The sequence below is a fragment of the Podarcis bocagei genome (assembly GCF_964188305.1).
Source record: "Podarcis bocagei genome assembly, chromosome: 11".
In the NCBI taxonomy this organism is placed as follows: Eukaryota; Metazoa; Chordata; class Lepidosauria; order Squamata; family Lacertidae; genus Podarcis; species Podarcis bocagei.
Window position 1 is genome coordinate 19,591,054 of NC_138136.1, and position 12,870 is coordinate 19,603,923.

At 42.1% G+C, this 12,870-nt stretch overlaps 1 long non-coding RNA gene across 3 annotated transcripts in view; it reads left to right on the forward strand.

Moving 5' to 3' along the window:
* LOC308597873 overlaps positions 1 to 11,893 on the forward strand; it is a 31,090-nt gene extending 19,197 nt beyond the window's left edge. The window contains exon 4 of one of the 3 annotated variants that reach the window (XR_014013236.1): positions 11,346 to 11,893. This is a non-coding gene — a long non-coding RNA (uncharacterized lncRNA). Of the gene's footprint in view, positions 1 to 9,180; positions 9,268 to 11,342 lie in introns of those variants that run through there. The other 2 variants (XR_014013237.1, XR_014013238.1) reach the window with 2 other exon arrangements.
* The last annotated feature ends 977 nt before the right edge of the window (positions 11,894 to 12,870 follow it).

Below are 12,870 nucleotides of genomic sequence, written 5' to 3' on the forward strand. Positions count from 1 at the left end.
TTGTATTTACTTAATGTAAATATTGCACGGGAAGTGACACATTTGCTTTGTCACATTGTCAGTATGAGTTCCAGTTTTGCACACAGCAATTAGAATCAAACTCAAAACCTTTCAGATTCGCTCAGCATTGTTGCTTGAGTGATGTCTCTAGCCAAGTCTGGGTTCCAGAGTTCAAGGAAGAATGCAGAATTCAATGTTGCTTTATGAATGGTGGAAGAATAACCCATTCAGCAACTGAGGCCAGTTTTGAAAACCACATGAAGGGTGACTGCGCAGGCTGAAATAAACAGTACCTTCTTAGTGCAAACCAACCATTTCTTTCAGAAAATGCTTAAATGTTAGCCCCATGTGACTTAAGGATTTTAATTGAAGCTTGCCGACACCACTGATTTTTTGTTGTTGTTTATTTCTCATTTAACATACACACATACATCCTTTTATTTTCAGGCCACCTTCTCATAGTCCAAACCATGCTCAAGGAGGCTTACAACATGAAAACATTACATAATTACAAATATAACAAAAGTAGCCATAAACAATAAATAAAACACATTACAAAGTACACAACCAAATTGAACAATTGTCACATAAATCACACTAAGATCTAAAAATAAAGTTACAAAAATTAATATCAATTAGAGCAACAAACCCTCCCAAATGAAAAAATGAAACCCAAACAAGACCCAAGAGTCTGTTCAGCAGTCTCAGCTTTTGTAGCTGGAATCAGTTATAGGACCTACAACCAAGGTGGACAGGGAAACCTGTAAGAAAATGTAGTCATTTTCTTATAAGTAACTACATTGTATATTAAATGGATGAACTTGAGGGTAGAGGATTGGATTCAACTATAGAGAAGTGGCAGTGGTAAAAGATCCAGTCACAACATTTAGGGTGGAGTGGTGCCATGTTTATGTGGAGAAGATTGCAGAGCAACTGTTCTGCATGCAGAAAGTTGCAGATTGAGGACTTGGCATCTCAAGATAGGGCTGGAACTCTTGCAGGTTCTGCTAGTGAGTGTACACAATACCAAGGTAGTTGGACCAATTAGTATAAGGCAACTGCCTCTGTGGATTCTGGTAACACACATACACATGTGGTTCCCAGACAGCCTGTCCCTGGGCTCCAGAGGCAAGTGGATGTACCAAGTGTTCAAAACAGCAACAATTGTTCCAGTTTTAACGTAGTCTAGAGCAGTGTTTCCCAAACGTTTTTGGGCAACGGCACACCTGTTTACCGGAAAAAAATCTCGCGGCACACCACCATTAAAGCCCCGCCCCGTGACGTCAGCGCGCAGCGTCACGCCGGGAGGGACGCACAAAAGTGAAAGTTTTTTCCCTCCCCCTTGCCGGGGTGGGAGGAGGCAGCAGAGCGAGGGACTGAGGGACGGCGGCAGCTGAGGCGGCGGCGGCTGCGATAGCGGGCGGAGGAGGGGGCGGCGGCGGGGCTTGAGATCATTGTTGTTGTTATGGCTGCTGCTGCTGCTGCTGCTGCTAGGGGATCCGGGGACGTGAGCAGGCCTGGCCCGACCCGGGTTGAAGGAGGACAAGCCGGCAGCGCGCCAAGTGAGTTCGGTTGCGCGCGACGGCCCCCGCTCCCCCCACCCCCGCCGGATCCTCGCCGCCGCCGCCTCTCGCCCGCCTCCCTCCCACGGCACACCAGCCGATGTCTCACGGCACAGTAGTGTGCCGCGGAACACCGGTTGGGAAACACTGGTCTAGAGGGTGGTTGACACAGAGACAGTCAAACTGTGAGAGAGATATGGGCGAGACAGGATGTGGCTTTCTTAAATATTGCACGCATATATAACACCCACATTCTTGATCTGGAACCCAACTCATCAACCTGGGGCATGCTAGGACATATGCTGGCCAAAGTGGAGGGCAAGGTGGCACCCTCCCCATTCCAAATAAGCACATCTGGCAGATGAATCTTACTCCAACACTGGCAACCGAAGAGCTCCATTTACCACGTCCAAGTGAGACATGCTAATTTAGGTGGCAAAGGGCAGAGGCTGTGTGGAACTCACAGGTATATCCCCCCAACAGATGGGTATGGCCAGGGGGCTCATGAGGAATGGCTAGAGAGCTGTCCTGTCATCTCCCCAGGATCTGCCACCTGAGATGACCATCTCCCTTTGTCCTCTTCCACCTGATATATCATCAGTTAATCACGGGGAACAGTGACTTCATTGCTCAGCTGGAGTCCCTAACAGGGCCAGCAATTTCTTACCTATACGTCATACTTCTGTAGTTGAATAACCACTCATTCCAATGTTGCTGGGCTCTTATGGGGTTTGTAAAGGTGGCTCATGATCTGTCAGAATCTTTGCAGGCATGTCAAACAAACATAGTGATGGAACTTGATCCTAGACATGGTGAATGCCCTGTGTGAGCTGCAATAACCGGTCCTAAAAGTTGTGTGGAGTTAGCCTGGGCTAAAGTCCAGGGTATGGTATTTAATTTCTCTGATCAGATGCCACAATGCTCTCTGTACTCTACATATCACAGCCCTAATAATTGGAGTAGAGGTATGCTGAATCTTATAGGAAGGAAATACGTAGTTTGATTTCCACTGAAATCCAACAAACCTTACGTGTGGTTCATTGCATGCTATAAACCACCGCACTTCATCGACAAACACAAGCATAACAAATGGGTGACAAGGGAATTTCACAACACTCAACAATGAAGTGGTTCGGGTCAGCAAATTCCTCTTTTCTCTAGTTCAATCCATAAACTCATATTCCACTACCATCCCTCATACACAGTTGACACATTAGGAATGTGCCATTCTGCCCTTCAGCCTGTCAGTTTCCAATATGCTGTAGTAAGGAAAGGAAAAGACTGTCTCCTCTGGCTTCTCATTGAGATATATTGTTCTGTGTTCCCAGAAACTAACTATCTGGGTGGTATCTCATGCAGACTTTAAGAATAGTCATTCCTTTTCAGGAATGCATGAAAGAGTGATAAAGGGGCAACAGTGACTTTTCTTGAGTCCATTCATTCAGGTCATGTCCTCTAGACCAGCAGAGGCAGTGTTTGCTCCATCTTCTACATGACTGAACTTTCAGATGTGGTCCTTCCCTGTCCTTCTCCATGCATTCAGTATCTGCTTAGTCTTGTTAACAAGACTATTATAATTCCTATCATTGAAAGTTTTCAGCAGTTGTAATTCATGTGGCTGTACTGTGATCAACTGGAGAGAACTGTGGCTTATGGCTCTGCTGAATGCTAGTCATAGTTGGAGTAGTGTTCTCGAAGCTACCAACATGAGTTTGACCAAACTGCGGGAGGCAGTGGAAGACAGGAGTGCCTGGCGTGCTCTGGTCCATGGGGTCACGAAGAGTCGGACACGACTAAATGACTAAACAACAACAAAATTAACAGACATGACTAACTGAAATCTATTAATTTCAATGGGTCTACTCTGAGTAAAACACAGTGGAATTGCAAGAGAAATCCATGTCCCCATACCTTCTGTGATAACTTAGTAAGGTGCAGATTTTAGAGGGCTAAAGGGATGTGGGTGGCACTGTGGTCTAAACCACTGAGCCTCTTGGGTTTGCCGATCAGAAGGTCGGTGGTTCAAATCCGCATAATGGGATGAGCTCCAGTTGCTTTGTCCCAGCCTAGCAATTCGAAAGCACGCCAGTGCAAGCAGATAAATAGGTACCACTGTGGCAGGAAGGTAAATGGCGTTTCCATGCACTCTGGCTTCTGTCACAGTGTTCCATTGTGCCAGAAGCGGTTTAGTCATACTGGCCACATTATCTGGAAAGCTGCCTGTGGACAAATGCCGGCTTCCTCAGCCTGGAAGCAAGATAAGCACCACAACCCTATAGTTGCCTATGGAGATAGATGGGGGAGGGGGCTAAATGTATTTAATTCTATTGCATAGAGTTTGTGCATTTTTTGTGTGTCAGGATCATGTGGGTGGGTCTCTCTCTCTCTCTCTCTCTCTCTCTCTCTCTCTCTCTCTCCCTCCCTCCATTGCTTTGGATAAAATAGGAGCTTGTAAATTTCATTAAGGGCGCCCCTAACTATTTTCTGATAATCCGAGGGTACTTCCTTTTTTATGTGCTTAATGTGGAAATTAGGGAGAGGGTTTGTCAAGATCAAAGCTAGAAGGGGAAAAAGGATGTGCAGTGATAGCAATTATCCAATTTCAGCTTTCAGGCTTTCAGAGGAAGGGCAGTAAAAATTCTGCTCCTAAATTCCAGTAATTTTTAATGCTTCAAAGTTTCCATATCCTTTAAAAATATATATGCTAAAGGAAAAGGTATTGGTTCAGTCCGGAGGATGAATCTCTCTGAATTGCAAAAAGCAGGGTGAGAGGAAGGAAGGTAACAATCCGTAGAGGAGCATATTTCAGTTTTGAATTTTTAATGGGCCATTATAGCATAAAAAGCTGTGGGCAGAGAAACCATTTTAGAGTAAATTAAAATACCTTGACAATATCAATTGAACTTTAGCAGGGCAGCCAAGTGATCCAAGTGAATGAAAAGTGATGAAAACAGGGGACATGTTTATAAATATGTGTGTCACCAATCCATTTGGGTTATGGGATCATTTCGCCTTCTGGGGAATTAACATGTCATGTTCACCTGAATGTGTCATAGATCATCCATTAGTAAACCATTCTTATGATTCTATGCAGTCCCTGATCTTTTGTCAGGACACAATGAAAAATAATTGCTCACTTAACCAATACACTTAGAACCGGAGAGCATAATAAATGGGTGGCTTTTGGAGGAGACTTTGGTTCACCTTTACTGCCCATAATGCTTTTACTATATACGTTCTGTCCTATTTTTAGATGGGCTTAGACAGTTCCTAAAAACGCACAACTTAAATGCATTAATGCCTTTTAGTTTATTATGGTTAGTTTGCATTTACATTTTAACTTTCCATTCTTTCTTCTAAACTGCTCTGGAAACGCCATTAAAGGCTATCGCAAAAGTACCTTTAACCAATCAACAAACAACTAAAAAAAAATGAGTCTTTGAGCCAGTCAGATAGACTAGGATAACAGGACTTTTGCATGACTTTTAGGGTGCAAAAAGAAGAAGAAATAAAACTTTTAATTGTAAAGTATCAAGTAATAAATTGTGTGGAAACATCGTCAGATAGATTTGTTACCATAAAATAAGGCAGTTATGTGATGATTTTGCCCTTTTCATTTGGTTCCAGAGAATGGGAACCAAAAGAATAATAATAATAAAAAAAAAATCAAAATGTATTCCTGCATTTTTGTCTTGCCTTCTCCCTGTTAATGAACTGCAATTACTGGGCAACTAGCAGCATGTCATGTATTAAATGAGGATGCAAATGCTTGATTTACTGACTAAATTATAAGGAGTGGTGGATGAATCGTCCTCGATTTTTGAAGGCAATTATTAAAATCATGGTGTTTTATTTTTATTCTTAAAATCTCATTGTTGGCATCTGTCTGTCTCGAGAGACAATGGAGTATGACTCCAGGGGTGAAGTCAAACGTCTGCATTAGCAGCACCAAAGTGACCTGCCCGGGGCACAAGTCTGGGCAGTGTGTCTGGAGGTATAATTAGGTCATCCCTGCTAAAGGGCAGTCAGCAGCTGTGGGGGAAGAAGGATAGGCGATAATGAAACAGTAGGGCATTAGGACCCAACATGCATTCGTCAAATTCTATTCTGTAACACAAGAATGGGAACGGAAAGGAGTCAGCTGAGAAAACTGGAAGGATAAGAGACATAACAAATGGATAAGAGTGAGTGGAAGGAGAGAAAGGCTGCTTATGTTTGTAGCTCCCCCAGGTTACAAATGTGTCCGAAGGATCCAGACTGGTGGAAATGTATAGTCCCAAAAGAGACTTCTTTTTCATTTTTCTGCCTCTCTCTTGTGTGAAACAGCCATAACAGATCAAACACAAGAGGCCATCCAATGTCATTACACAACATTAGAATTTCAATGCAGCCAGTATTTTTCAATGGAGCCAGGTCACACAATTAGATGTATGCCATTTAGTGAGGTCATAGAATGATATCATGTCAAAATTTGTTATTTTTTTTTGCTGGTAGATGCAGAAACCTTTCCCTTAAGGCAAAAAGGTAAAGAACCCCTGGACAGTTACATCCACTCAAAGCCAACTATGGGGTTGCGGCGCTCATCTTGCTTCAGGCCGAGGGAGCAGGCATTTGTCCACATACAGCTTTCCGGGTCATGTGGCCAGCATGACTAAACCGCTTCTGGTGCAATGGAACACTGTGACAGAAACCAGAGCGCACTGAAATGCCATTTACCTTCCCGCTGAAGCAGTACCTATTTACCTACTTGCACTGGTGTGCTTTCAAACTACTAGGTTGGCAGAAGCTGGGAAAGAGCAATCACCCCAACATGCAGATTCGAACTGCCAAACTTCCAGTCGGCAGGCCCAAGAGGCTCAGTGGTTTAGAGAACAGCGCCACCCGCTCCCTTATACATCCATGGACTAATGGGTTTTCTGCCGTGTTTATACTTCCTTCCATGCTATTCAGGAGTGGTTTTGAAACCTCTGCTCTTTAGTTCAGGTTTACAGTGCTGCCCTCTGCCCTGATCATAGGTGCAATTTACACCAGTTTAATTCAAGCTGGCAGAAATTCTGCAGGTTCCTAAATTGTTACTATCTGACACAGATCCAGCCATGTGGGAAACTGGGTGTTTAGACCATGTCGCAACAGAGGAAGGCAATCCGCCCCCATTCATTCTTTATAAAGTGGTGCTACTAAACAACCAACAAATGCACAGCCAACCATAAAGTATGGATGTGGTTAAAATGTCACAGCAGGTGGAAGCACATTAAAGGTAAATGTAAAGGGACCCCTGACCATTAGGTCCAGTTGTGACCGACTCTGGGGTTGCGGCGCTCATCTCGCTTTATTGGCCGAGGGAGCCGGCGTACAGCTTCCGGGTCATGTGGCCAGCATGACTAAGCCGCTTCTGGCGAACCAGAGCAGTGCATGGAAATGCCGTTTATCTTCCTGCCGGAGCAGTACCTATTTATCTACTTGCACTTTGACGTGCTTTCGAACTGCTAGGTTGGCAGGAGCAGGAACCGAGCAACGGGAGCTCACCCCATTGCGGGGATTCAAACCGCCGACCTTCTGATCGGCAAGTCCTAGGCTCTGTGGTTTAACCCACAGCGCATTACTGGCTTCTTAATTGCATGTGCATCACAGTATGTTTGCAAGCACTGAGCATGTGGGATATAGTTGTCTGCACCTAATGTGCAAAATATGTGTGTAAATCAGCCCTTTGTCACTCAAGAAATTAAGAAGTAAAATCACCTGTTTTAGCTTACTCAATGCATTTCCCTGAGAAGTCGAATTATATCTGGCATTCAGCTCTTCATCTTTTGTCCATGCGGATATCTGTGCATGAACCCAAGGAAAGGGACATTGATGTGGTTGTCTTAGCTCTCCCTGTGCTTGTCTAAAAATCCATTGTTTGAATGGCTACTTGTCAATGGAGGGGTTAAAGTGGAGCAATTTATCTACTTGAATGCTGGGAAAGGGGGATTCAAATGTCTTTCTGCTGCTGATCCACATTCAAAGGTACTTACTCTGTATAAATGGAGGCAGAGAATAGGCTAGGTTGTTTTTAGGATAAAAACTAGCATAAATATAAATGGGATGTGGGATTTTCCAGAACAAGGTGTTCCAATTAGTTCAGCCCAATTTTCTATTAAGCTGTGCGCTGCAGATAGACATATTGGGCCTTTTATGAGCTTCATTGTAATGTTTATCATTTATTTGTTCATTACAAAAATTTTGCTTCTCTCAGCATTTGAAATGCACAGAGATGCTTTCTTTAATCTGGGGATATTAAATTTTGAACTGCAGTTACAGGAAGTGCCGGCAGAACTGCTTCTAAGACTGCAGGAGTTTTTTTGCTTCCAAGAATACATATTGCTGATAATCTTTAAATTCACCGTAGGTGCCCGACTATAGGGTATAATAAAATCAATTGTCGAAAAGGAAATTGACTGCAGCATTACACAGAAACGTTTGTGCTTAAGAAAGCCAAGCATATATTGTTTTGCTGTGGGCAAGAAATATTTCAGAAATCTGTTCTGTGCTGTAGCAGCTGGGACCAATTCAAGGGAGCATCTCCTGATAGAGATACCTTGCAGGCTGAGTGAGAACCAACCACTCAGCCTCCCTTCCTTGTTTCAAGGGATTTAGGTTGGAACTGCCATCAGGCAACTACTAGCAAGAGGTGGCTGCTTTCATCACCAGCTGAGTGAGATCCAGTTGATTCTTCGTCCCACTCACTAGCCCCAGAGGAATTTGGTGGGAGCTGCTGTGTGGTAGGAAACCAGAGCTGGATGACAAGGTCAAGTTCAGGAAACATTACCTGGATAATCCTGGTTACATAAGGATATTGGCTAATTTCTGTTCTTGCAGTACTTGATTCGAGTGGGACTTTTGTTTTGAGAATCTTTTGCAAGCCACTTTGAGGGGCTATAAAGTGAGATGTAAGCCTTTTGTGTAAAATGAACCAATATATTATGCCTCGCTGCTATTTGTGAAAGTCAAAATATATCTTTTAGCCTCTGCTTTTAGAGTCAAGGAATATTATGCTCATATGCACAAAAGAGCGGCAAGAGCTACAATGAGCTGCATGAAGTACAAGAGAAGGTTGAAGAGGAAGCCAAGGCAAGGCTTTCCCAACCTTGCTGAACTTGGTTTAAAGCAGGCCCCAGGGTCCTCATCTGCTCTGCCATTGACGCTTTAGCCTTTCAGTTAATATTTATGCTCATGGAGCAGGGTGGTGTGGTGTGATGGTGTTGGGCTATGACTTGGGATACCAGACTTCAAATCCCTGCTCAGGGATGAAACTCACTGGGTGACTTTGGGCGAGTCAGTCTCTCAGCCTAACCTTCCTCATGTGAGGATGAAATGAGGAGGAAGAAAAACATGGACGTCCCCTTCTGCTCTTTGGAGGGAAGGTAGAATACAATTGTAATAAGCAAACAAACATGGAGCCAGGTGAAGTTATGCTGTGTGCTTGCTGCTGCCCATGGGTAATGAAATTGTTCTTGTGTTGACTTTGGGGATCACTTTTGGGAATCAGTATGGTGTCTATTGGTTATTCTGTTTTTGTGTGTTAATAAAAGTTTGAATATGTTGCCTTATTTCTGCCCTCTTTTTTGGTAATGCTCAGGGATGATAAGAGTTGCAGTCCAATAATACCTGGACAGTCACAGATTCCCCAGACCTGCTTTGGTTCATCAGCTTTTTGATGACTTACGTTAAAGGCAATAAATCCAGAAATCAGTGGCACAATACTCTGCTATTTCCGCAATGATGCAGATAGTAGATTTCAATAATTTATTCAGAATTTATGTATGTTGAATGTCCTTCCACAGCGTATAAGGACACTGGACTGGAAATAATGACTTTATTATGATATTTCAAGATTCCTCATCTGGAAATTATGGGTGGAAAAAACAATCATACCCCATAAAAACTGCAACCAAATCTTTTGTATATCCACATAATTTTTTTTTGGTCTTGATTTAGTGGAAACAAGATATATTTGACCTGAATTTGAAATAATAATTCTGAGAGACACTTCTCAATGAATTAGTCAAATATTGACTCTGTACTGAATAACAAACTGTGCAAGCAGTACTATCGCTTAAAGGGCATGGCAGATTTATGAGTTGGGATAGGGAGGTGGGAGGAGAGGAAAGATGGGTTTTCTTTCATAATTTAGAAGTCCTTTAAGATGATACAGTGATCTATGTTGCAAGGTCTCAAACCAAAGAAAATATACTTACCTTTGATGTTGATTGAAGTAGTACTAGACAAAATTGAAGAATCACTGAGTGAGTCTAAAGTCACAATATTTTTGTTAACTAATGATACCATGATAGTTAATCCACGGTAAATATCAGCAAGGCAATGCTCTTGTTTCTTTGTACAAATTAAATTAACTATTCCCCATCATGCTTCCCAACATCTACATGAACCTACCATGTGGATGTCTTCTTTGAAATGTCACAGCTATGCTAAGAGTCTATGCAAATCTTTGCCTTGTTTCCATTTTCTGAGTCTAAGAAGTGCTGAACAAGTATGGGGCAGGGCAGTTTTAGACTAAATGAGAGTATGGAAGGGGGAGAAATTCATTCAGCTTTCATGTTAATATGAACCCTACATAACTCACACTTCTTGAGCTATCTGAATTTCTCACTTCACCAAATTTTTTGATGAAGTTCTCCAACCAAAAAGTTGTGTATGAAAAAGCATGCCAAGGGTAAAGTGTACGTAAAAGTTGCATATTGGTGTAAATAACATGCAAAAGTGCATTAGGAATGATTTCTTATAAATGAGTGAATTAAGAGGAAGGCACTCAAAATGTTTTAAATATTTTTGCAAACTTTTTTTTTTTAAAAGAAACCTTTGTGGAAAAGGAGCAATCTAGGATTTCTCATTTAAACTGAAAGATTTGCCCACCCCTAGATGAAAGCAAAGAAATGGAAACTTGCTCAAGACAAGATGGAGGAGCTGTTGGTTGGAGAAAATATGCATGTACAGCCAATCTTTCCTATTGCCTCCACTTCCTCATAGAAAACTACAAAGCAGCCACAGCAAAAACAGATCGCTCTCAATGCCCGTTGTGACTCACCTCTCCCTGAAAGCTTGAAGAAGGAGGGGCATCATTACCTGCTGAAAATATAAACATTCTTGACTGAAACCCTACACCGTAAGGAAAATTAATGTCTACATCAGAGTAAAGGAATGGAAATGGTTGCCCACCTGGTCCTGTCTAGCTTAACTCAAAACATTCACATCACATTCAGCGTACAAGTTATTTCAATTATATGCTACTTTTGAGTACGTAACTCCTGCTGAGGAAATGTTGGGATCAGGTGCCAGTGTGGAAAAATAATCATAATATACCATCGAGAGTCCCAGTGCATAAACCAAAAATACATTTCGCCTGTCCACCCCCTCCCCGCAATTTCCCTCCAATGTAAAATGCAACTCTGGCTATTGTACTTATGCCTCTTTCCAATGCCTGTGTTGTTTAGATACTTTTGTCATGATAGGCTCCAAGGTTAGCCTTTATTCATAAGGTTCAGGCAAGAATAGCTGGAAGTGAATATATATTGCCGTAAAATTGCTATTCATATTGATATAGCCATACCTGCAGCTATTGTGTATGACAATATTTAGATCATAATCTGGTTATTTTGTCCTACACTGAATGTAAGACAAAGCATCAAAGATATTTGGATTTATATTTAGACACTATCTCGCAGCTTTGGGGCTCCAATCTTTTAAAGCCCAGCTTTTTTTAAAAACTGCGTTGTTTTTCAGCAGGTCTGTGCAACTTGTTGAAATCTAGGAAGCCAAGCACAGCTCACAGTGCCGCAACTGCGAGTCCGCTGGGTCTTCTGGAGGCTATGAAACAAAACAGAAGAATAAACACCACAAGAGAGCTGTCAAACAATGGACAGGCCCCAAAACTTGTCTGATGGAATTAGTTTGGTGGATCATGTTGTGCAGGCCTGATCTGGAGGAGAAAATTGAAGGGAGGGGAAATAAATTTGCAGTATGGTCATCTAAAAGAAATCTTAGCACTGAATCCAAGACTGGACATCCTTTTGATCATCTCCACGGATTTACAACTCATGCCACCTTCAGTGGCAAAGATGGTGGCTGGCATCCCATAGACTCCATCTTGGAAGTCCCATCTTTCCCATCCACCATCATGAATGACATTCCATTGTGAGAGAAGAGCTAAACTTGGAATATAGTAAGGCGCATCAGAAGGGAGCACCTAGACAGAGCTTTTAGCCTTATTATCTATTGTGACTGACCATGGACTGATGATGTTGCCTTCCAGTAATAAATGTACCAAGCTATGCCTCTGTTTGGTCATCAACTAGGAGAGAGAGCATCCTTTTGACGCTCATAAAACTCTTCACAGATCTACTCAGTCTTTACTGACTACAAAAAGGTGCTAGAATTTAAGATCTAACCACCTTTCGAATCCAGGTATAAGTATGTCTGTGGTTGCCTGAAATTGGACTCTATTGGACTATAAATAAGGAAGTTATAGTACACCATTGAAAATGGTGGATTCTATAGGCTTGGTTTTAATCACAGCTATCCCTGATTGATGGGCTTCCCTTTGTAATTTGTTCTACTGCCGACTATTCTCATGATAAGTTAACAGCAGAACAAGTAACCATGGGAGGTAATGGAGTCCCTCAGAGGATGTTTCACAGACTAGGCAACATTAACATCTGTAAAGTACTTGTGATTCTTCCCAAAGCCAGTGAGTTATTCAATCTTAGGCTCTAAGGATTTATAACATCTTTTGGTTTGGGGGACATAAGCATTTGTATTGCAGCTATTAGTTATGGCTGTTTCCTGGAATCAATTGAACAGAGCTGCTGTTTCTGATTTTTCTCTGTCTCATATTATTCTTGCTATACCAATTATTAATGGGTGTTCTGAGATAATCCAATATCTGTTATAGCCTTGCTTCTGTTTCTTATTTTCAAAGCACCAATAACATGATGCACATTAGAAATATGCAAGGCAACATTAATTGTTTTTCAGTATCATCATTCAAACACAAATACTGGTTCACTTTCAGTCAAACAGTCAAATCTGAAATTGTATTGTATGTTCACTATGGAAGTTCATTTTAACTGTGTTACAACAAATGGATTGTGTCTAAGGGGTCAATTTAAATTTCAGATAGGTGCAGAGGGGTGTGTGCATGCCTGCAAGGGTAGTTTTGAAATTTTCAGAGGAAGCGATTTGCTTACCCACCTCTCTCTGAATTATTTTGGGAAGAATTTGTCTGAAAAGAGAAGGGAGGCACAGAAAGGGG